Source organism: Callithrix jacchus, chromosome 5 (assembly GCF_049354715.1).
Source record: "Callithrix jacchus isolate 240 chromosome 5, calJac240_pri, whole genome shotgun sequence".
NCBI lineage: Eukaryota > Metazoa > Chordata > Mammalia > Primates > Cebidae > Callithrix > Callithrix jacchus.
Genome location: NC_133506.1, coordinates 24,870,116 through 24,892,818, shown reverse-complemented (window position 1 = coordinate 24,892,818; position 22,703 = coordinate 24,870,116). Strand labels below are relative to the sequence as shown.

At 48.4% G+C, this 22,703-nt stretch overlaps 1 long non-coding RNA gene across 2 annotated transcripts in view; it reads left to right on the top strand.

Moving 5' to 3' along the window:
- The window catches only part of LOC118153577 (uncharacterized), a 52,967-nt gene that overhangs the window by 18,519 nt on the left and 11,745 nt on the right, over positions 1-22,703 (top strand). Inside the window, exon 4 of one of the 2 annotated variants that reach the window (XR_008481240.2) lies at positions 18,786-18,894. This is a non-coding gene — a long non-coding RNA (uncharacterized LOC118153577). Of the gene's footprint in view, positions 1-3,367; positions 4,239-18,785; positions 18,895-22,703 lie in introns of those variants that run through there. The other variant, XR_008481239.2, reaches the window with a different exon arrangement.

Here is a 22,703-nt window from a genome sequence, read left to right as displayed (position 1 = left end):
TGCCTGTCATCCCTTCCTGTTCGAGACCATCCTGGAGGCCCTCAGCTCCCAGCTGTCCCCTCCCATCCTGGGCCTCTTCTGCTCAGTATGTTATCCAGGAAGCATGGGGCCTATGTTTTTGGCAAACCACTGGGCTGTGGCTAACCTGTGGGAGTGGTGGGGGTGGCTGCGCAGGTGTGTGGGGTTCCCCTCCTCCTCCCAGCCAGCTGGGCTCTCTGGGGGAACAAGTTACATATATATTTATACCAGCAGGGACTGTGGAACCCCCAGCAACAAATACTGATGGCTGAGGACTTTGGGTGCATGTTATCTTCTGAGTTAAACACCTCTCCAGCTGCCTTGAAGGTTGGAAAGCTCAGTCTATAGCTTTAGCTACAAGCCCTTGATGAGTGCTGAAAGGTCTGTTTCCTTGCTGCTAAGAAAACCAAGGCTCAGAGAGGAGCAGGGACTGGATGGACCCAAGCATTCTGACTCTAAGGGCTTTTCTGGGGGCCCAAGTGGGTCTGGTTCATAGACTTCCTCAGGGGAAGTGTGAACTCTGCAAACCGCAGCCTCTCGTAGGGTACAGAGCTGCTCCCGAGGTTTTGGAGGGAGCTTCTAGAAGCCTTCCTAAGTGCTGAGCTCCTGGGCACGGACAGGCTGCTCAGTGCTCAAGGGGACGGGCTGGGCCTCCCAGCCTGTGGTTACAGAGGGAAGTGCTCTGTGGAGCTCACCCCTGAGGTGACACCTGCAGTGTGTGTTCTGGGACTCAGACAAAGGTACCCCTGCTCCTGGAAGGCATCACTGGGAGCTACTCAGAGGAGGAGGCCAGAGACACCATTGTGAGATGATTGTGCCAGGAAGGTTTGCCAAATCCCATTTTCAAAGTGAAGCAGTGAGCCTGTGTGTATCATGTGCATAATGGTTGTGTGCACGTGTGTGTATGTGATGGGTACATGTGCAGGTGCATGTGTGGATATGTATGTGTATGCACATGAGAGGTGTGTGCATGTGTCAGCAATTATGTGTGTGTATGTATGCACGTGCCTCATAGGCAGGTGTGCTTGGGAGGGTGTGTTTGTGTATGTATATTTATGTGTGTCATATGTGTAAGTGTATGTGTCTATTTGTGCACATGAGGTTTGTGAGCATATATGTAAGTGTGTGTTTGGTAAGAATAGCCTAGACTGTGGCATGTGAATGGTGCCTGGTTTTGTCCCCTCCAGGGAAGGAGAGAACAGCCATCTGTATTGGCCAGTCCTCATTCCTGACACCATTCTTTTGCCCCAACTTTTTTTCTGCTAAGCCTTCATCTGGAGCCTGCTACCGTGTAATACTGTCTAAAGATGGTCTGCCCTTCCCAGTATCAAAGCAGTGTATGCTCCTTGTAAATAACTGGGAAATAGGCCAGGTGCAGTGGTTCACACCTGTAATCCCAGCACTTTGGGAGGCCAAGGCAGGAGGATCGCTTGACCCCAGGAGTTCAAGACTAGCCAGGGCAATGTGGCCAAACCAAAAATAGAAAATTAGTCAGTGTGGTGGCATGCACCTATAGTCCCAGCTACTCGGGAGGCTGAAGTGGGAGGATGGTGTGAGCCCAGGAAGCGGAGGTTACGGTGAGCCAAGATGACATCACTGCACTCCAGCCTGGGCGACAAAGCCAGACCCTGTCTCAAAACAAGCAAACCAGAAAACAACAACAAAACCCTCTGGAAAATAGAGAAGCGCACAAAGAAGGAAATGAAAATTGCCCTTAGTCCCCAAACCCAGAGTGCTGGCTGTGGGTTCATAGAATATTCTTCTGCAGCCGGGACTTAAGGAGCTAAGGAGGAGAGGGAAACATGAGCACCAATGTCATCCGAGGGCCCCTGGCCCCATGTGGGCTAAGCCTTGGGAACCTCAAGGCCCCTACGTCCTCATGAAGTTGTTGTTGATTTGTTGGATTCTTCATGATTCACAAGTCCCGGAGGTGACCAGCTTGGCCTGAGAACCGATACAGTGACCTGGGTTTCACTTAGGTCTCCACCAACCTAAAAGTTGCCTCATCTTGGTTGGCTCAGTCACTTAACCTTTCTAAGCCCCAGTTTCCTCATCTCTACAATGGGGTAAATCAATGACCTTGAGGGGCAGTTGTTGGGGGTAGACACTGTACCTGACCTACCTCTGTTTTCTCTCCCTTTTGCTTTCTGCTCTACACTGAGGAGGGTGTCATTGCCAGGGCCTCTGCCCTCTGGCTTCAGATAGGTTTGGCTAAATGAGTAGAAGCCTGGAGGGCAGAGGCGGGGAGAGGTCAGGCTGTCTCTCCCCGCTGTGCTTCAGGGGTGTGTCAGGCAGTGGCCGCCTCTCTGCTGTGGCTCCAGCTCCTGCCAGAGACCCCAGAACCATCAGCTCTGATGACCCCAGCTTGTCCCTTTGTTCCTTCCTGTCTCAGCCCTAGTGATGGTAGCAGTGGCTTCCTGTTGTTACTAAACTCTGGGTGACGTCAACATCCTCATATGGCTCTTCATTAGCACAAAGCTGCAGAGCAAGCTCTCTCTGTTCAACTCCTGGAAGGTCTGGCATGGTTTTGGTTTTGTGCTGGGACCCTGACCCATACAGAAATGACAAACCAGGGCAGTGTCTGGTGCCCAGAGGAGGGTCGGTGTGCAGCACTTGGGTCTAGAGCTGTCGCCCCTCATGGGCTTATGACAACATCGCCGGCTAACCCCTTCCCTGCAAGTGAAGAGCTCAGCTCAGCCCTGCCTTCTCTCTCTCTCTCTCTCAGTACTGACTCAGCAATTTTTGGCATTTAAGCCTATTCCCTTACATGGCCCAGTGTAAGGGAATAGGCTCTGGAAAAGGGAAGCCCTGGGTTTGAACCTAGATTCACTATCACTAGCTGGGTGACCTTCAGCAGGTCATGTCAACTCAGCTGCATTAGCTAAGCTCAGGGGATAAGAAGAGCTAATTCACAGAGATGGTGTTTGCAAAGTTCTGGATACAGAGTAAACTGTCAGGTGTGAGGGCTCACACCTGTAAGCCTAACACTTTGGGAGACTGAGGCAGAGATGGCTGAGACCAGGAATTAGAGACCAGCCTGGGCAAGAAAACAAGATCCCATCACGAAAAAAAAGAAAGAAAAGGAAACGTTAGCTAGGTGCGGTGGTGTGTGCCTGATCTGCTCGAGGGCTGCCCTGCTCCAGAGCTCAGTAATCCCAGCTACTTTGGAGGCTGAGGTGGGAAGATGACTGTAGCCCAGGAGTTGGAGGCTGCCGTGAGCTGTGACTGCACAATTGCACTCCAACCTGGGCAAGAGAGTGAGACCCTGTTCGCAAAAAAGAAAAAAAGGGAAAGAAAAAATGTAAGGTGTCATGTTTGTTGATTGTTGTGATCAATGTTATCACCACAGGCCCTTCTTTCAAGATCGTGGGATGTTTTCGCTTGGATGCGGGCGAGTGGACATAGAAATGGCTCCCTCCTGGTCTTTCCAGTATCTCTTGCCATGAAGAGGGCAAAGACTGCTGGGAAAGGTGGGAAAATTTGCATGGGGCTAAGAATCATGGGAAGAAAAGGGTGGAGACCCAGAACCTTCCCTTTCAATGTTAGCCTGAAAACATCTTGAGGAGATTGAGATCATCACTAAAAGGCTGGAGACCATGATGGAGAGCTGATGGAGTGGAATTTGCCCACACTGGGCCCACAGTTTGGCTTCTTCTACCTGGCATCCCTTTTCCTTTCTTGTTCATCCGGCAAACTTCTATACACCCTTCAAGACCCAACTGAGTTAAGGCTATGGTGACCTTTGGTGACATCTCCAGTAGAATTAAACCCTTCATTCCCTGTGCTTTCAGTGCTTGCACATGCTTCAGTGGTGGCACCTACACATTTTCTTCTAACAGCTCACACATCCTCCCATCACCGTGCCTGTCACATCCCCACAGGAGCAGCAGGAGCCATGAGGGTAGCTGGTGACTGCTGAGCGCTGTCACCGTGTGTCAGGCACTATGCTGAGTGCATGATGCGTGTCATCCCATGCGCCCTCACTACTTTCTATGGGGTGTCACCACTTTACAGATAAGGGGTCAGACAGGTGTGCAGACCAATCGCTACCTGGCTTTGGAGGCTGCGTTCTCAACCTCCCTCATTTTGCTTGTGAAGCCCAGAGGAAAGGGATCAGCTTATAGTCTCCTTTGTGTACCCAGTAGCTGGCAGGATGCCTGTCACCAAGTGCTCACTTAAATGTCGGGTGAAATAAAGGAACATTCCACGGTGCTGACATACCAAGGTTTGTGAAACCATTTCCTTTAAGCTGCTGTGAATATTTCTGAGCACAGCTCTCTTTCTTGGGCTGGATTATTTTCTTTGGGTCACTTCCTCAGGGTGGAATGACTGGGCCACGTCATCTTCCAACTCCCAGAGCCGCTGGCAGTGAGGAAGTGAAGCTGTTCTTTGCTGCCTTGCAGGCCAGGCCCTCTTCTCACCTTGACGTGGCTCCAATGCAGGCGCCCGGGACAGCTGCACTGAGTCCTCTGGAGCCAGTGATGCGGCCACATGCGGGAGAGCCAGGATCCCCAGCACCACTCAGCACCACCCAGCACCCGCAACCCCTCCTCCAAACCCTTTCGGACTGCCTCATTGGCAACTGGATTCTGCCTAGGGGCGGGGACCAGACCTGCAGGCATCATCCCTGACCACGCTACTGCCTCTGGCTTCCTTATTTGGAGGGATAAGAGATGAGGAGGGAGGAAAAGAGGGGAGGGTGGATGGAGGCAGCACAGGGAGGAAAGGCTGGGGCAAAGGAGGGCAGGAGATGGGGAAGGGGTGACCTCGAGTATGTGCATGGGGGTTAAACCTCCCATCTCATTTCTCCAGTGCCCCATCTCATTTCTCCAGGGTTGGGGTGAACAGCTCTCCCAATTTCTGCAGACCCTCCTCCAAATCCTCGGCTCACAGAGGGAAAGGCAAATTCTCACTCGGGACTGGGGCTCTGAACTCAGGTCCCCCTGCTGTGCTGAGAGCTCTGGGCAGGAAAAAGCAGGCAGAGTGCTGCCGGTGCGCCTGCCCCTCCCATGAAGACCGCTTTTTCTCTCTGTCTCCTCCCCTTTCCATCCATCTATTTCCTCGTCTTCCTTTATGGGTATTTCCACTGCAGTTACAAATGGGAGAAGGCCAGGGACGCCCAGTGAAGACCAGAGACACCTCATTTAGCACAGAGGCACCCAATGTAACTTAGAGACACCTGGTTAAGGGTGTTCTGACGAGTTCAGACCAATGTTTGTATGTTTTAGGGTTGCCGGATAAAATCCAGGATGCCCAGTTCAATTTGAATTTCAGATGGCAATGAATAATATTTTTAGTATAGTATAAGTATGTACCAAATATTGTAAAGGACACACGCTAAAAAAATTTATTGTTTATCTGAAATTCAAATTGAACTAGGCATCCCATATTTTTATTTGCTAAATCTGGCAAAGACGGTGCATTTCTCTTCTTTTCCTGAATTTTAAACTCTTGGAATTCGGCACCCGCCTCCCATTCTACCCCACCAATCAGCTTCCCTCTTCCACCTTTTTTGGCGGAAATTTGGCTCCTCTTAAACTCATGCTCTTTTTAAATTTCCCTCCTCCCCTGGGTTTTATTCACTTAAGCAAAGTCACACTGGGTCTCCTTTTCAAAGTCTTTGATGTTAGTGCTAGAGACTGGGGTTGAGGCAGTCTAAGCTTTTCCAAAGGTTTCTTCAGGACATTGGAGGGAAATTAAACCTTGGAAAATATGCTTGACTTTTTTTTCCTTTTCTTTCTAAAAAGAAAGTCTGTGCGTCGAGTTCCCTTTTGGTTACGGGAGCACGAACAGTGGAGTTAAGGCCAAAAAGCTCATTTCTCAAGCCGCCGCCAGCTGCAGCCCCAGCCAATGTATGATTTATCTCCAGCTGCACAGGCCACTTTCTCAGGGTTTCCATCTTCAGCTGAACTTGTTCGAAGAGGCCCCAAACTTGTAGGCTCAGAGGGATCTGAGGTACCAGCTAGACCAGGGCTTCCAAACTACCATGTCCATCAGATCACTGGGGGAGCTTTCACCAGTCCCATGCTCAGGCTGGCACAGCCTCATCAGCTCAGCATCACTGGAGGTGAGACCCAGGTATCACAACAAAACAAAACAAACAACAACAACAAAACAACTCGGCTGTGTGTAGTGGCTCACACCTGTAATCCTAGAACTTTGGGAGGCCGAGGTGGGTGGATCACTTGAGGTCAGGAGTTTGAGATCAGCCTGACCAACATGATGAAACTCCATCTCTACTCAAAATACAAACTTTAGCCGAGCGTGGTGGCACACGCCTGTAATCCCAGCTACTCTGGAGGCAGAAGCAGGAGAATCGCTTGAACCTGGGAGGCGGAGGTAGGTTGCAGTAAGCTGAGATCACACCACTGCACTCCAGCCTGGGCGACAGAGTGAGACTCTGTCTCAAAAATGACAAACTCCCAGGTGATTTTAGATGGAGACCCAGTGAACCAGGGTGGTGCTTCCCAATGGCTGCTGGGAGTTGATGCACAAGGACCCCAGCTGTCAACTCTGAAGTGTGTGTCCCTCTTCTTTTGGTCACCCCATCCTCGGTGCCCAGCTTCCCACAGCAGTAACTGGCTCCAGAAAGGCCCCTTTCTTGGCTTCTCTCCCTTGTTTCTCTTCCACGTTTCTCCATGGTGCTTTCTGAGATCACCTCCCAAATCACCTACTTGTACTCAATCCTTCTCTTGCTTTGGGGAGATGATGGTTTCTGATAGGTCACTGTTGCCCACAGACGGAGGATTTAAAATGCAAATTTTTAAATTTGACAGGCTGCACAGAATGGCAGAAGACCCCAGTTTTCGGAGCCAGGCAGACAAGGCACACATCTTAGTTTGGTGGCTTAGACATTCTAAATTCCTGCAGCATTTTCCAAGCCTGGGTTTTTAAAATCTCTACGTTGGGGTTAATAATGGCTGCCTGTTGGGGTTGTTGAAGAGGATATAATAAAACAGCTTCTATAGAAGATAGAATAATAATTTCCCTATGTTCACTTCCCTGTAGTAGCATTAATATTAGATGTCTACCCCCTTGCTATGGCTTCAGGTGGCAGGGTATACTTAATGCCCCTTAGCTTTGGCCTTAGCTACTGACTTGCTATGGCCAATAGGATGTGGACAGACATGATGTAAGTGAAGGCTGGAGTGGGCTTGTGCTGTTAAGCTGGCTCCTGCACGTTTTTGCCGTCATTGCAGAAAATTATTTTTTAGGTAGCTGCTGGTTCTAGAAGTATAAGAAGCATACTAAGATGGCCTGATGTCAGCCCCAGCTGAGCCCTGCTTAGGTCAGTCAAATTCCATGTAATCTGCAGATGTTGTATGCTGCGAATTTTGTTACACAGCTTTATTGTGGGAATAGCTGACAGATACACTATTTATAAAAACACCTAGCACAGGGCCTGGTACATTGTAGAGGTCCAGTAAATGCCAGTTCCTGTCTCTTTCCATCATATACACTAACATGGGAGCCAAGACATTCCCCTGATTCTTATCTCTCAAATCAGACTTCTGAATAAAGACCTCAGAATGAAAGCCATGTTGGAATTGAAGCTCCTCTTGGTAATGGAGTCCTGCCCATGCAAACCCTCTTTCCTCATGTGACTCCCAGCACTTCTCTGATCAGAAGTGGGGGCCCTTGTAACAGCATCGGTTCCCCCTCGCCCCCTGTTTTAAAGCAGACACAAGCCTGTCTCTTCCTAGGTTTTTCTAGACCACCAATTGCAAAGACCTCCCCCTGGTCTGTGTCTCTCACTTAGGGCATAGCACAAGCTGTTTCTTACCATTTCACTTTTCACCTGCCTTCAGTAATGAAAACTCTAATATAATAGCCAATATTTGAAAATATTAATTGCTCATCAGGCATGATGCTGAGTAGTTGACATAAATATTTGTTTCAAAGTCAGCACATCCAAGGAAGATCAAATTAATGCTTCATTTACAAAATGTCTAATGATTCTGAATTCTGAGCAAGTCAAGGTTTCAAAAGCCTGATTAATTATAAAAATATATTTTTAAAAAGTCGACACATCCTTATGGTGTAGATAATGGCATTATCTCTAATTTACAGATAAAGAACTTGAGGCCCAGAGAGATTTGGTGCTACCCAGACCCAGGTCCATCTGACCCCAAAACCATGCCCCTACCCCCACCCTGTGCAGCCAATGTGGTCCACTTAACTAGATTGCAAGGTCCTTGAGTTCACACACTGTACTGGATGTACTTGGTGAGCCCATTACGCACTGTAGACACAAGACTTTCATTTAGTGACCAGCTGACCAAGGATGCAGGGATCAGATAACGAATTTTCATGTTTGTGGCAGGGCTGGCCATTCTGCAGGAGCACAGAGCACCCCGGGCAGACCCTGTGCTTCCCCCTGTCAGCATCTACCAGCCGCACTGGGCCAGTGTCTCCTTCCTTTGTATTTCTGCTCGGTCTTAGGTGCTCTGTGAATTTCCAAAACATACAACAGATTTCTGGGAGTCCTGAGAATTGTCAGAATGCTTTCTCTGGCAAGCAGCAGAAGCCAGGTTTGGGCTCTGGTGTCCTTTCCTGTCACTTCTCTTGTGCCCGCTTCTGTAGATCTAACTTTGTTTTCTGCTGGCTTTTGCCATGTTCCAAGCTTGTACACCCTTGAGATTGAGTCTGTGTTCCCAGCCTCCGGGCCACTCCCCATGGTGCTCCATGGGAATCTCATATGTGAAGTGACTTCAGTCTGGGTTTTGAACCAACCACTATGGCAAGGGATGGCTAGGACTTACTCCGTCAGGACCCTGGGGCTGGGGCAGGGTTGGACACACACCATCTTCATGGTTACCAGCACAGTGGGAGGGGTGGAAGGATGCTTGGGAGCAACCACACATCTATGTGGAGGGGTGATGTGTGGAGGAAGGGGTGGGGCGGGAGAGCAGAGAGCCTGCAGGAGAGGCCCAAGCATCCTACTTGGTTTTCGGAGAAAGCAACGTCCTTTTATTTCCTGTCCTCTGAGGCTCTCAAACAATTGTACCAGCCCCTCTCAGAATGATTCTTTCTCCACTGTGAGAGGAGCTGTCCACTAGACTTGGCTGTGTCTAAGTGGGGATTCCTCCAGAATAGATCTGGGACAAGGACTCGTGTGCCTGTGATTTATTAAGGAATTGCTCCCAGGGAAAACTGGGAAGGGGCTGAAGGAAGTAGGCTGGGGTAGAGAGGAAGCCAAGCCAGGGGTGATTGCAGGCCACGTCCTACAGGCGACGGCTTCAGCCGATCTTGCAGGGGAGCGCTGAGTGCAGGCAATACTTCACTTATCTTAACCCAAGGTAAGGGAGCTGGGCTTTCAAACTCTTATGCCCATGAGTCACTGGACAAGGATTGCAGGTGTGGGAGGAGAATGCACATTTCTAGGGATCTTGGGCTCTCTGTCCCTCTGAGCAAGGTGGGGGGAGCCCTCCGGAGAAGAGCCCCAGGAAACACCACTTACAAGCTGTGACCAGATCTCTTTGAGCCTCACTTGCCTTATACATAAAATGTGAATAATCCCATTACCTGCATCATAAGGATGTGGATGTGATAATTTTATGTATATATAAATTGATCAGGCTTTTGAAACCTTGACTTACAACTCAAAAACCATTAGACATTTAGTAAATGCAGCATTAATGCGATCTTCCTTAGATGTGTTGATTTTAAGCAAATATTTATGTCAAGCACCTAGCATCGTGCCTGATAAGCCACTGATATTTTAAAATAGACTGGGCACGGTGGCTCACACCTGTAATCCCAGCACTGTGGGAAGCAAAGGCAGGAGAGTCACTTGAGGTCAGGAGTTCAAGACCAGCCTGGCCAACATGGAAAAAAACTGTCTCTACTAAAAATAAAAAATATTAGCCAGGTGTGGTGGTGGACACCTTAGTCTGGGCTACTCAAGAGGCTGAGGCAGGAGAATCACTTGAATCTGGGAGGCAGAGGTTGCAGTGAGCTGAGATTACACCACTGCACTCCAGCCTGGGAGACAGTGAGACTCTGTCTCAAAAAAAAAAAAAAAAAACGATTATATTAGGGTTATTAAGGAAGGCAAGTGAAAAGTGGAATGGTAAGAAACAGGTTATGGCCAGGCATGGTGGCTCACGCCTGTAATCCTGGCACTTTGGGAGGCTGAGGCCAGTGGATTAGGAGGTCAGGAGTTCAAGACCAGCCTGGCCAATATGGTGAAACCCCATCTCTACTAAAATTACAAAAATCAGCTGGGCGTGGTGGTGTGCACCTGTAGTCCCAGCTACTCAGGAGGCCGAACTGGGGAGACAGAGGTTGCAGTGAGCCAAGATCGTATCACTGCGCTCCAGCCTGGGTGACAGAGCGAGACTCTGTCTCAAAAAAAAAAAAAAGAAAAGAAAAGAAAAGAAAAGAAAAAAGAAACAGGTTATGCCATGAGCTAAGTGAGGTGCACACTGCAGGAAGTGAAAGCACTTCAGAGCTGGAGGGGTCAGGGACACAAAAAAGGGAGGTAGGGATTTGGGGCATGGGTGGAGGGCTGAAAATGCCTGCTCCTGGCTGGGATACATGTGTCAGTTCTCACCATAAACCAGCCCAGCTCTACCCACAGACAGTTTTGCTTGGCCCACAGTTCACCACTGACTGCACAATACTGTAGAGCTTCAGAATTCGTTGCCAATGTTTAAATCTCAGGTAATTTTTACACAAAAATCCAGACCCTGGCTCCTCTTGAAAAATCCTATTTGTTATCAGAGCCCCACATCGCCACGTGGCTGCAGTTGCAAGATGCCACAGAGTCCGCCCAACCTGAGCAATTTCACCTGGTGGCCTTGATGCCACAAGCCCCACCGCTCTCTACTGTGTCCCACACACGTGCACTGTAATTATTCTTATAGGAGAACTCAGAGGAAAGAGAAATTTTTTTTTGTGCCTACCTCTCTAAAATGGAGAAAATCTCTACAGCCCTAGGATGGTTAATGTGGAGATGCAACGTGACTGTGTCTGAAGAACACGGCACAAGGTGCCATTGGCAAGCAAGCCCCTGAGCTGGTGCCGCTCGGCCCCTCTAGGTGTGTGCCTGTGTCTCTCCTGCTGTGAGCTGTGCGTTCCCACCAGACTCTGGCTTTCCCACCAAGAGCCAGCTGTGCTGCTCCCCGCCTCCCCCGTTTTGTGAAAAGCAGCTGTTTTTCCCTTTCCAGCTCTCCAAGTGCTGATTTCATCTCTTTCCCGACAAAAGTTTGAAGCCAGGAGGGAAATGGTTTGGCAGAAAGTCAGCGCGCAGTGGGAGCAAGAAGAGTACGTGGAGGAGACTGCTGCTGGGAAGGGTCCGGGATGAGGGGTCTGGACACGGGCTCTGCAGACCCCACGAGACAAGAAGCCCCAGGAATCTAGAGGGGCGTAGGGCTCTGTGGGATTCACTCCTCAGAGCTGCTGTCAGCAACTTTAGCTGTGGTGGTGTCAAAGAGTTCTATTTCTCAATAGCTCTTCTGGAAGAGGGGTGGAGACAGCTGTGGGGAACGGCCATGAGACACCAGGGCCCACGGAGGCTGACGGCCCCTCAACTCAGTGCTACAGGCCAACTTCTGAGCACTTACGTGTGTGTGGACTGTGCTGGGGATGGAAGGAGGCTCCAAGAGCATGAGATGGTGAGGGGGTGAAAAAAGACTGAAAACGGGTCACCAGGGCAACGAGGCTCAGAACTCATGGCTCCGGGGAGGGACAGCCAGGTCACGAGGAGCCAGAGCTGCCCACCCTGGTGCCAGGTGGAGTCCCACTTCCTGGAGGGTCACACATTGTCCCCACCACCACCCCCAGCCTTATTACAATCACCCTTCCCTCCCAAGCAAGCTGAGCCAACATCCTTGACTGAGTTCTGGAAAAATTCCTTTCTTCTTAACTAGACCAAAAAAGGGTCAAACATTTCTCGAAGAAATATTTAGACACAAAGGGAAACCCCAGTTGGGGAGAAACCAGTGAGTTTACAGAGTGCGGGTTTCTGAGTCCTGCATGACCAAGCATCCATAGAAGCCATGGAAGGTCTGCCTGGTGGGAGTGGGCACAGGTGGCTCTTCCTTGGAATTCCTTGATTCAGTTGGGCCTGAGGTGGAGGCCAGCAAATGCCAGCAAACTGTGGATGTGGCCGGGGCAGGAATGCGAAGGGCTCTGCTTCCAGCTGGGTGGATGCCTCAGTGTTTCAGGGACTGGGCCCAGGTCTTTGTCTGAGAATGGGCTCTGCCAGGCCTCCTCAGCAGCCCCCACGGGGCCACCTTGAATGTTGTCCTGGCTCTGCCTCTTCTCTTTCCCCTCTCCTTTCCTCCCCTCCTCTTCTTTTCTTTTTTTTCTTCTTTTCTTTTCTGACAGAGTTTCACTCTTGTTGCCCAGGATGAAGTACAATGGTGCGATCTCGGCTCACCTGCCTCCTGGGTTCAAGTGATTCTCCTGCCTCAGCCTCATGAGTACCTGGGATTACAGGCATACACCACCATGGCCAGCTAATTTTGTATTTTTAGTAGAGACCAGGTTTCTCCATGTTGGTCAGGCTGGTCTCAAACTCCAAACCTTAGGTGATCTGCCTACCTTGGCCTCCCAAAGTGCTGGGATTACAGGCATGAGACAACTGTGCCTGGCCAGCTCTGCCTCCTTTTAGGAGGAAAGCCTTGAATTTTCTCCTCACTCTTCTCCTGCAAGTCACTGGTTCCTTAGTTCAGGGTGCCCCCCGACCCACACCCCATCTCTGCAGGTCTGGTTGGCCTAAAGCATGTTCACAGGATTTCAGGCTGGCTCTGCCTTGGAGCTGCCATGTTCCACTGGGCTCTCCGGTGGGTCAGCACAGACCCCTGGGGGCTCCCTGTTTCCAAACCTGAATCACTGTTGGAGTCCCTTTGGCATTTGGCTCCTGAATCGAGGGACTAATCTCATCCTTAGGGAAGCCATGGCTGACCTACCCAACTATAATAGCTATAAAAATGTTATTTTAAAAATAGGTAATGCATGTGCATGTTAATGCAATCAAACATGAACAGAAGTGGCTTCTATCGCTGTCTCCATCTCCCCCCTGCAGAGGCAACCAGTGCCCTGTGCATTTCCCAGAGATATTTTATGCAAGCAAGAGCATATATCTATATGTTAATATATTTTGAAGATTGTTTCTTATCAGCACGTAAAGTGCTGCTTCATTTTAAAAAATGGTTGCTAGCATTCCCTTGTAGGATGGTACGTTTATTTCACCGGTTTCTTATTGCCAGGCTTCCAGCGTCGCTATCTCAGGAAGCTTTGTAACTAGATTGTTTGGCCTGTGCGCCCACGTGTCTGTAGGATAAATCCCAGAAGTGGGATTGCTTAACCAAAAGATACATTCATTTTAAATTTTTATAGATATTGTCAAAATGCCCTCTAGAGTAATAGTTACTGATTTCTTACTCCCTGTAGCAATAGTTGAGAACGTCTGTCCATATACTCTCATCAACACAGGGAGCTATGAAACTTTTTGCCGGTCTAATAGCTGAAAGCAATTGGTATACAGTCGTGATTATAATTTTTGGTTTTAATACAAGTGTGGTCAAGCATCTTCTCTTATGTTTAAAAGTCAATTGTGGGGCCGGGCATGATGGCTCACTCCTTACATGCTGGCTTTCATTAAAAGTGTAATCCCAGCACTTTGGGAGGCTCAGGCGGGTGGATCACCTGAAGTCAAGAGTTTGAGACCAGCCTGGCCAACATGATGAAATTCTTCTCCACTAAAATACAAAAATTAGCCGGGTGTGGTGGTGTGTACCTGTAATCCCAGCTACTCGGGAGGCTGAGGCAAGACAACTGCTCGAGTCTGGGTGGCGGAGGTTGCAGTGAGCCAAGATTGTACCACTTCACTCCAGCCTGGGTGACAGAGTGAGACTCTGTCTCCCAAAAAGAAAGGTCAGTTGTGGGTCCATGTCTATGAACTTGGCTCTATCCTTTGCCATTTTTTTCCTATTGGGTTGTTGTTTTTTTCTTATTGATCTCTAGAAGTGCTTTATATATTAAGGAAACTGGCCTTTGCCATCCACATGTATTGTAAACACTTTTTTGCTTTGTTGTTTGTGTGGCAACTTTTGTTTGACATTTGAATTACATTTTTTGTATAATCAAATTTATTATTATTTTAAAAAATGTGTTTCACATTTTGTGTTATGTTAAGAAAGATCTTTCTCACTCTGAGATTTTTTTTTAATGTTCTATTTTCTAATGCTTTTATGGTTTTAGTTTTAGGGATTACATTTCTGATCCATCTGGAATTTATTTTGGTGTGAAGAGTAAGGTAGGGATTCAGTGTTAATTTTTCCCAGATGACCACTTGGTTGTCCCGTTGAATTGGGATCTTTTGTTCGTTTGCTTGTTTTGAGATGGAGTCTTGCTCTGTTGCCCAGGCTGGAGTGCAGTGGCTCAATCTTGGCTTACTGCGACCACCACCTCCTGGGTTCAAGTGATTCTCCTGCCTCAGCCTCCCAAGAAGCTGGGATTACAGTCATGCACTACCACATCCAGCTAATTTTTGCATTTTTAGTAGAGAAGGGATTTTACCATGTTGGCCAGGCTGGTCTTGAACTCCCGGCCTCAAGTGATCCGCCTGCTTCGGCCTCCCAAAGGGCTGGCTCACAGGCATGAGCCACTGCGCCCGGCCGAATTGGGATCTTTTGAATAATCCTTCTTTACTCCATTGATGTAAATTTTGAAATGGATGTTCCTTAAATGTTTCCTTGGCATGTACAGTCACGTGTCCCTTTACTGGGGAGATGTGTTCTGGGAAATGCATTATTAGGCAACTTCCTTATGTGAACATCAGAGTGACTTACAGAAACCTAGACTGTACAGCCTGCTACACACCCAGGTTATGTGGTGTAGCCTGTTGCTCCCAGGCCGCAAACTTGAACAGTATGTCCTTGTCCTGAATACTGCAGGCAATTGTAACACAATGCAAGCGTTTATATATCCATACAGAGAAAAGATACTGTAAGAATATGGCATACAGGATAAAAAGTGTCCGTGTCTATGGGGCGCTTACCGTGAATGGAGCTTGCCGGAGTGGAAGTTGCTCTGGGCGACTGAGTGAGTGAGTGGTGAGTGAATGGGAAGGCCTGGGACGTTACCACAGACTACTGCAGACTTTATAAACACTGCACACTCAGGCTAATTTAGAAAATATGTTTTTCTTTTGTCAATAATAAATTAACCTTAGCTTACTGTAACTTTTTCATTTTATAAACTTTTTGTTTTAACTTTGTGACTCTTTTGTAACAACACTGACTTTAAAACACAAAGACATTTGTACAGCTGTGCAAAAACACTTCCTTTACATCCTTAGTCTGTAAGTTTTTTCTATTTTTAGTTTTTTTAACTGCTTAAACTTTTTTGTTAAAAACAAAGACAAAGGCCGGGCGCGGTGGCTCACGCCTGGAATCCCAGCACTTTGGGAGGCCGAGGCGGGCGGATCACAAGGTCAAGAGATTGAGACCATCCTGGCCAACATGGTGAAACCTCATCTCTACTAAAAATACAAAAATTACTGGGTGTGGTGGCACACGCCTGTGATCCCAGCTACTCAGGAGGCTGAGGAGGAAGAATCGCTTGAACACAGGAGGCAGAGGTTGCAGTGAGCCAAGACTGCGCCACTGCACTCCAGACTGGAGACAGAGCAAGACTCCATCTAAAAAAAAAATAATAATACACTAATACACATTAGCCAGGTCTTAGCTCAGGACCATCAGTCTCACTGTCTTCCACCACCACAGCTTGTCCCGCTGGAAGGGTTTCTGGCGCAGTAACACGCACTGAGCTGTCATCTCCTAGGATAGCAATGCCTTCCTTCCTCTGGAACACCTCCCAAAGGACCTGCCTCCGGCTGTTTTACAAGTAAGTTTTTTTTTAATTAGCAGAAGGTATACACTCTAAAATAATGATTAAAATTACAGCAAATACATAAACCGGTAACATACTAGTTTATTGCTCTTACCAAATACCATGCAACTGTACATACAGTATTTGTATGTGCTGGACTTTATATGACTGGCAGTGCAGAAGGTTTGTTTGCACCAGCATCCCCACAAACACATGAGTGACGCGTTGTACTGCGACATGATGACAGCGATGACGTCACCAGGTGACAGGATTATGATTTTTAATTTTTTTTGAGACAGGGTCTCGCCCTGTTGCTGAGGCTGGAGTGCAGGGATGCAAACATGGCAGACTGCAGCCTCTACTTCCTCGGCAGGAATTTTTCAGCTCCTTGGTCATTTTATGGGACCACCATAGTGTATGCAGTGCCTGATGGTATTTAGTACGGAGGCAGAGAGGAGGGGGATGGCTGGACGTGTCTTCACCTCAGCATTATCTTCTCAGATGGATCCTTCTCAGTTCAGGACCCAAACTTGGAAACTACTCAGAGAAGGAAAGGCCCTCCAGTTGCAGAGTCCTCCTCTCCCCAGAAGGCAGCTTAGTGATGCTTGGCACTGCTCCGCCCCACCTTCATCTCCAGAGTTGGACGAAATGCTCTTTCCAATCTCTGGGGGATGTGATTTTCTCCTTCTCATCGTATTTCCCGGTTGCTGCCTGGGTCAGCTTTCTGGCTGGGCTACCACCTATGGGGTGCCCACTGGGGCTCCAATCTGCACCATGTATGAGAGTAAGAGGCTTTGTCTCTAATCATCAGCGCACTAATCCTCGTGGATGCTCATTCTGCCCCATCTCAGGGATGAGGAAGACAGACCCGGAGAGGTTCTGCCTTCCCGCATCCCAGGCTGTGGGTAACAAGTGCAGAATTTGAACCAGCTCTTACTCCAGAGACTGAACCCTTGGCTCCCTGGGGTGCTATCATTGGAAAGCAGAACCTCCGGCATCACTAAGAGCAGTCCGGTGGCCTGGGGGTGGGGGTATCAAGTTCAAGAGCATTGTCATCAGGGTCTCCCATTCTCGTTGCCCCTCAGGGCTCCCCTGGAAGCCATGGCCACGTGCACATGCATCGCAGACCCTACCAGCCAACCAGAATGCCACTCCCTGGGCCAGTGTCTTCCTTTGGGTTCTTAGGAGTGTGGTCAAAACGCTCCTCTACCAAGACCCGTGCCCACAGGCGCACTCGATGTTGGGCACCCACAGATGTAATGAGTTTTAGTTTTCATTATCTCCAGTTCTAAGAGTGAAGGCAACATAGTAGCCAGTCCAGGCCCTGATTCCCCAGGTGAGACTGACTGCTGCTGCTGCATGTGATGGGAGCCCCATCATTGGAACCCATGCGACCACGCGACGCAGGCTAGCAGCCCTTACCCTGCCCGACAGCCGCAGGGCGGGGAATGCCCTTTATAACATTCACTCTTTAAAGGCCACCTGGATCATTGTTTTCTTTTTCTAAATCTCAGCTTATTCAAAGAAAAATGGCTTTAGCTTGGCATGTGAAAAAGGTCAGGACACTACACTGTTGGAAATGGCTATGTGCTTGAAAAGAACCGAGAGTCCTCTGAATACGCAGCTTCCCCAGCCTCTTCACAGTGCGGTGTTTCACCCATTTCGTGAAGTCCAAAGAAAGTGATTTTTACATCCTGTCATCTGTAGGGGAGGGGATAGATCAGCCCACCACCAGGCTAACTGGGAGAGATTTATTTTTCTTAAGATATGAAGAGTTACAGTGGTCCTGGAATCTGTCAACAGTCAGATTCTTTTTTTCCAATCATAAACAATTGTGTTTTTATTTTTAAAAGTTTTTATTTTATGTTCATCTTAATTTTCCCAGGCTTTTCCTCTTAAAAAATTTTAAGCCGTAGAAAACTTGCAAGAATATAAATTTACCAGCAGTTAATATTTACCACATTTGCTATATCCTTCTCTATGTAAATGGATTCATTGGTTTAGAAAAAAAAAACAGTATCTTTCCTCCCCTTCTCTCCCCTCCCTTCCCCATCACTGTTCTTTTCTTTGACTTTTTGTTTCTTTCCTTCCTTTCTTCTTTCTCTTTCTCCCCCTACTCCATCTTCTTTCTTTCCTTTTTTTCCCTTTCCTCTTCTTTTTACTTCTTTATTTACCTTTTAGAGACAGGGTCTCACTCTGTTTCCCAGTCTGGAGTATAGTGACATGATCATAGCTCACTGCAGCCTTGAACTCCTGGCTCAAGCAATCCTCCTGCCTCGGCCTCCTGAGTAGCCAGGAATACAGATGTGCACTACCACCCCTGGCTCATTTTTTTATTCTTTGTAAAGACGGGGTCTCACTATGTTGCCTATACTAGTCTCAAACTCCTGGCCTCAAGGGATCGCCCTGTCTTGGCCTCCCAAAGCGCTGGGATTACACGTGTGAGCCACTGCACCAGGCCTTGTCTCTTTATACATTTGAGCACAGTTGCAGATATCTTGACATTTTATCTAAATATTTCCAGATGTCTCTTCTAAGATAGCAATCATTTTCTCACACAAGAACAAAACCATGACCATCCTCAATGAATTTAATGTAGATACAAGACTGGTCTCTCTACAGGGCCCATGTCCAAATGTTGCAAGTTGTCCTTGTCATGTTCATGTCCCTTTTTATCCAGGACCCAGCCAAGGCCGCCTCCCTCCATCGTGCCTCTGCCCAAGCTCCTCTCACGTGGCGCCGCCTCGGGGCCTGTCTTGTCTTTCAAACATTCAGCCATTTGTTTGGCAGAAGGTGCCTCCGTTTGGATTTGACTGATTGCTCTTCAGGAAAAGATTCAGTTTTGTATTAGTCTGTTTTCTGTTGCTGTCTCTGAATATCTGAAACTGGGTGATTTGTAAAGAAATGAAATTTATTTCTTACAGTTCTGGAGCTGGGAAGTGCAAGACTGAGGAGCTGCATCTGATGAAGGCCTTCCTGCTGGTGGGGCCTCTCTGCAGAGTCCTGAGGTGCTGCAGGGGATCTCGTGCAGAGGTAGGAGAAAGAGCCAAGCTGACTTTTTAATGACCCACCACCGTGATAAACCAAGAACCTATTAGTACATGAATGGCCCTCATGATGCAATCCCTTTCAAAGGCTCCACCTTTTAATGCTGTCACAGTAGGAATTAAATTTTAACACCAATTTCAAAGGAGACAAATCTTCAAACCATAGGAAAGTTAAGCTTTTTTGAAGGGACAGGAATAATCATATTTTTTAATTCTATTTGTGTGCATGTGTGTCCTTTTTAGAGATCGGTCTCACTCTGTCCTCCAGGCTGGAGTGCAGTGGCTCAATCATAGCTCACTGCAGCCTTGAACTCCTGGGCTCAAGTGATCCTCTTACCTCAGCCTCCTGAGTATCTGGGACTACAGATGTGTGCCAATGCACTCAGCTAATTATTTTTTATTTTTTAGAGGTGGGGTCTCTCTATATCACCCAGGCTAGTTTTGAACTCCTGGCATCAAGCAATCCTCCCATCTCAGCCTCCCAAAGCAGTGAAATTACAGGAGTGAGCCACTGTGCCTGGCCAAGAAGCTGTACAAATACACACGTACTAGAGTGTTTCTTCTTCTCCTGCACCCCAGTGGGTGACCCAGTTTCCTTCCGGGCAGCAAATCACATCCCCAGTGTCTGTCTCCTCCCACAGATGACACAAGGGGTGTGTTGAATGGTGGCTCCTGCATCTGTAGCTGGATAGTTTGATGTGTCTGATTGTGTCACCCTCTTGCCTAGAAACCTTGGAAGGCTCTCGGAAGGCCAACTAAGATCTTGGTTGGCCCGCAGGATCTGGCCCACCTCACAGCTTCACCTGGTTCTACTCTCTGGCTTAGAGAGACCCCCACCACGATGGCCTCCCTCCAGCCTGCGCATGGACCCTCAGATATGCCATTCCCACTCTCCTACTCTCTGGAAAGCTTTTCCTCCCTTACCCCAGCAGCTTCTCATCAGCCTGCATGTCTTGGCTCCCAATCCCCCTTCCACTGGGAAGTGGTCCCCAAATCCCAGGCACAGTCCTATCACCTGGTAATGCCCCTCTCAGGGACACTGTGTTCCCTCTCTGCTCCAGGAGGGAGGAAGCTCTTCTAATGTAGGCACCAAGTGCCGTGCCGGGTGCATAACTGGCTTTCAGTAAACATTGGTGGAGAGAGCGAATGTGCTCATGAATCCCTCACACCACAGAAGGAGGGGCCAGAGCCAGGGGTGGAGGTGGGAGCAGAGGAAGCCCGGGACTGGCTGCTGAGGAAGGTTCTCTCTGATGGTGCAGCAATTGCAGGTCAAGCCCAGGGTCAAGATAAAGCACCAAATATCCCGAAGGTGTTGGTGGTCAGCAATGGGGCCAGCTGGATGTTGCCAGTGGGTAACGTCCTGCTCTGCCAGGTCTGAGGCTCAGAGTTCCCAAATGAGCAAGCAAGTTTCTAGGAGAGAAAGGGGAGAACCAGACCAGACATTCGGTCAGGGACAAGGGACCCAACCAAATGGGGAGGGAGACCTGGGACTGCATTGCGGGCAGTTGGTTCCCTCTCCAACGTCTGGAGCCAGCTTAGGCCACAGAAGATACATACCATGACACTGATTTAACAAAGTCCTGCAGCGTTCGCTGGGCCGGGAAAGGTTGTTTAAGGGAGGAACAGGACAATCTCTGCAAACGAATATGTTTCATGTTTTTGGCCTAAGGCCAGAGGGAAAAGCCAAGTTCACCAACAGCACCCCACACTCCCTCCCAACTTCCCGCCTGAAGTGGGAGGCAGGGGGAAGCCCAGCAAAGCCCTCCACACTGTGTGACTGCAGGTGCAAAGGATATGTACAGAGAAAAGAAAAGCCTCAGCAGGGTTTTTCTTCAGTGCACGGAGCTGGTTTTGTTTTATTTTGTTTTTTAGGGTTTCCTGCAACTTTCCATTTTTTTTTCTATACACAAATGCCAATAATATTGACGGTTTTACCAAAGAAAAAACCCTTTGCAGAGATTCTGTACACATCCTGTGAGAGTACTGGTTCTAAACCTTGACTACATGTGGAAATCACCTAGGGAACTCTAAACACACTGGTGCCTGGGTCCCACCATGAGGTAATTCAGCTGTAAGCGCTTGGGAGTGTGGCCTGCCAGGTGATTACGATTTGCAGCCAGATTGAAGGCCACCACCCTAAAAGTTCGAGAGGCAGAATCAAAGCCAGGCTCTTACCAAACTTCATATCCAGGAAGGCCGTGTTCGGCTGTATGAGCTGCGTACTGCATTCCTCCAGGGGACACCATTTGCATAGCCTATAACATAAAAGGGCCTCCCTGGAGTTGTGCAATGTGGCAGCCTTTTAAGGATGGATATGTAAATCACGTATTCATAGATACATAATTGAAACATTGATTGCATCGTTCACTATATGGCTCAGTGGGAGGGATGGCAACAATGCTCACTGGGATATACAGAGCATTTTAGGAGACCTAGTTTATATCATCTGGGATTTTAAAACCTGGTGAATCATTCTCAACGAAGATGATTATAAATTTTAAAAATAAATAAAAATAAAATCTGATGAAGGCTAAGATGATAATAAAAACACCAAAAGTCAAGGTGACCATGTCAGTCTGGAACCACGGGCTGTACTGGACAGGGAAGACTGGGAGAATGTGTCTGAGAGGGCTGGGATGCGTAGAAGCACAAGTTTGGATGGAAAGTCTGCAGCAGGCAGTCCGTGGAGGTGTGGCTGGTGGGAGAATTGTTGGAGCAATGGGACGGTCATGTGAGTCTTCTCCCTCTGCCATGAAGCCTTCTTGTTTCTGCCACTGCTGTCATTCAGAGATTGAATCTAAGTCCCTGCCTTTGAACCTGAAGCAGACTTTGACTTCTTTTGGCAAGTAGAATGCAGTGCAAGTGATGCTATGTAAGTATCACGGTTTCAGTCTTTTTTAGCTTCTGCCTTTGCTTCTTCATGGCTCCTTCTTGGACTCTCACTGCCATTCTGTGAGGAAGCCCAATCAGCCAAGTGGAGAGGCCCACACAGAGAGGAACCAAGGCTGCCAGTCAACAGCTCCGCAGATCCCCCAGCGGGTAGCCCAGTGGAGCCATGTGAGTGAGGCCATTCTGCACCTTCTAGCCATCCCAGGGTCCCAGCTGATAGTACTTGAGGCAGAGGAACCACCTGGTCAACCCACAGAATGGAGGGAAATGATACATTTTTGTTGTTTTGAGTCACCAAGTTTCACAGCATTTTGTGACTCAGAAATAGGTGGCTGAAGCAGGACCACTTCAGCTCTGCAGGTGCACACTGGCCAATCTGCTGGAAGGATACGTGGGTTGAACTGGCTCTGAGGCCTTCTGAGGTTAGAGGTGCTAGAAGATTCTAATAGGTAAAAGTTTCTTTACAAAAATTATATTTATCAAAGTTATAAGTATGTAACAACTCAGTTACATCAGAAAGGCTTACCATGAAAAGCAATCGTGTCTCTCCCGCTGTACTTGCCCCTATTCACTCCCAGTCCTTCTCCCCCAAGACAAGACATCTTTTTGCCAATTGCTATTTATGGATTTTCTCCAGACTCAAGATCACCTACTGACACCTCCATCTCTCAGTTACCATCTTTAGACGACAGCTGGTCACTCCCCAGATCTAAGACGAGCATTCAGCTCACTGCTCCCAATGTCTGAATTTCATGACTAGTTTTGGCTCCTGCATGAGCATTTCCTCTTCTGACAGCAGTTGCTGATTCCCATCTCTGTAAGATGAGGACCTCAGGGCCCCTCCCTTTCTGTCCGCTTTTCTCTTTGTTTGGGGGGCTCTGCTTCTACCACTTCATAGCACTGCGG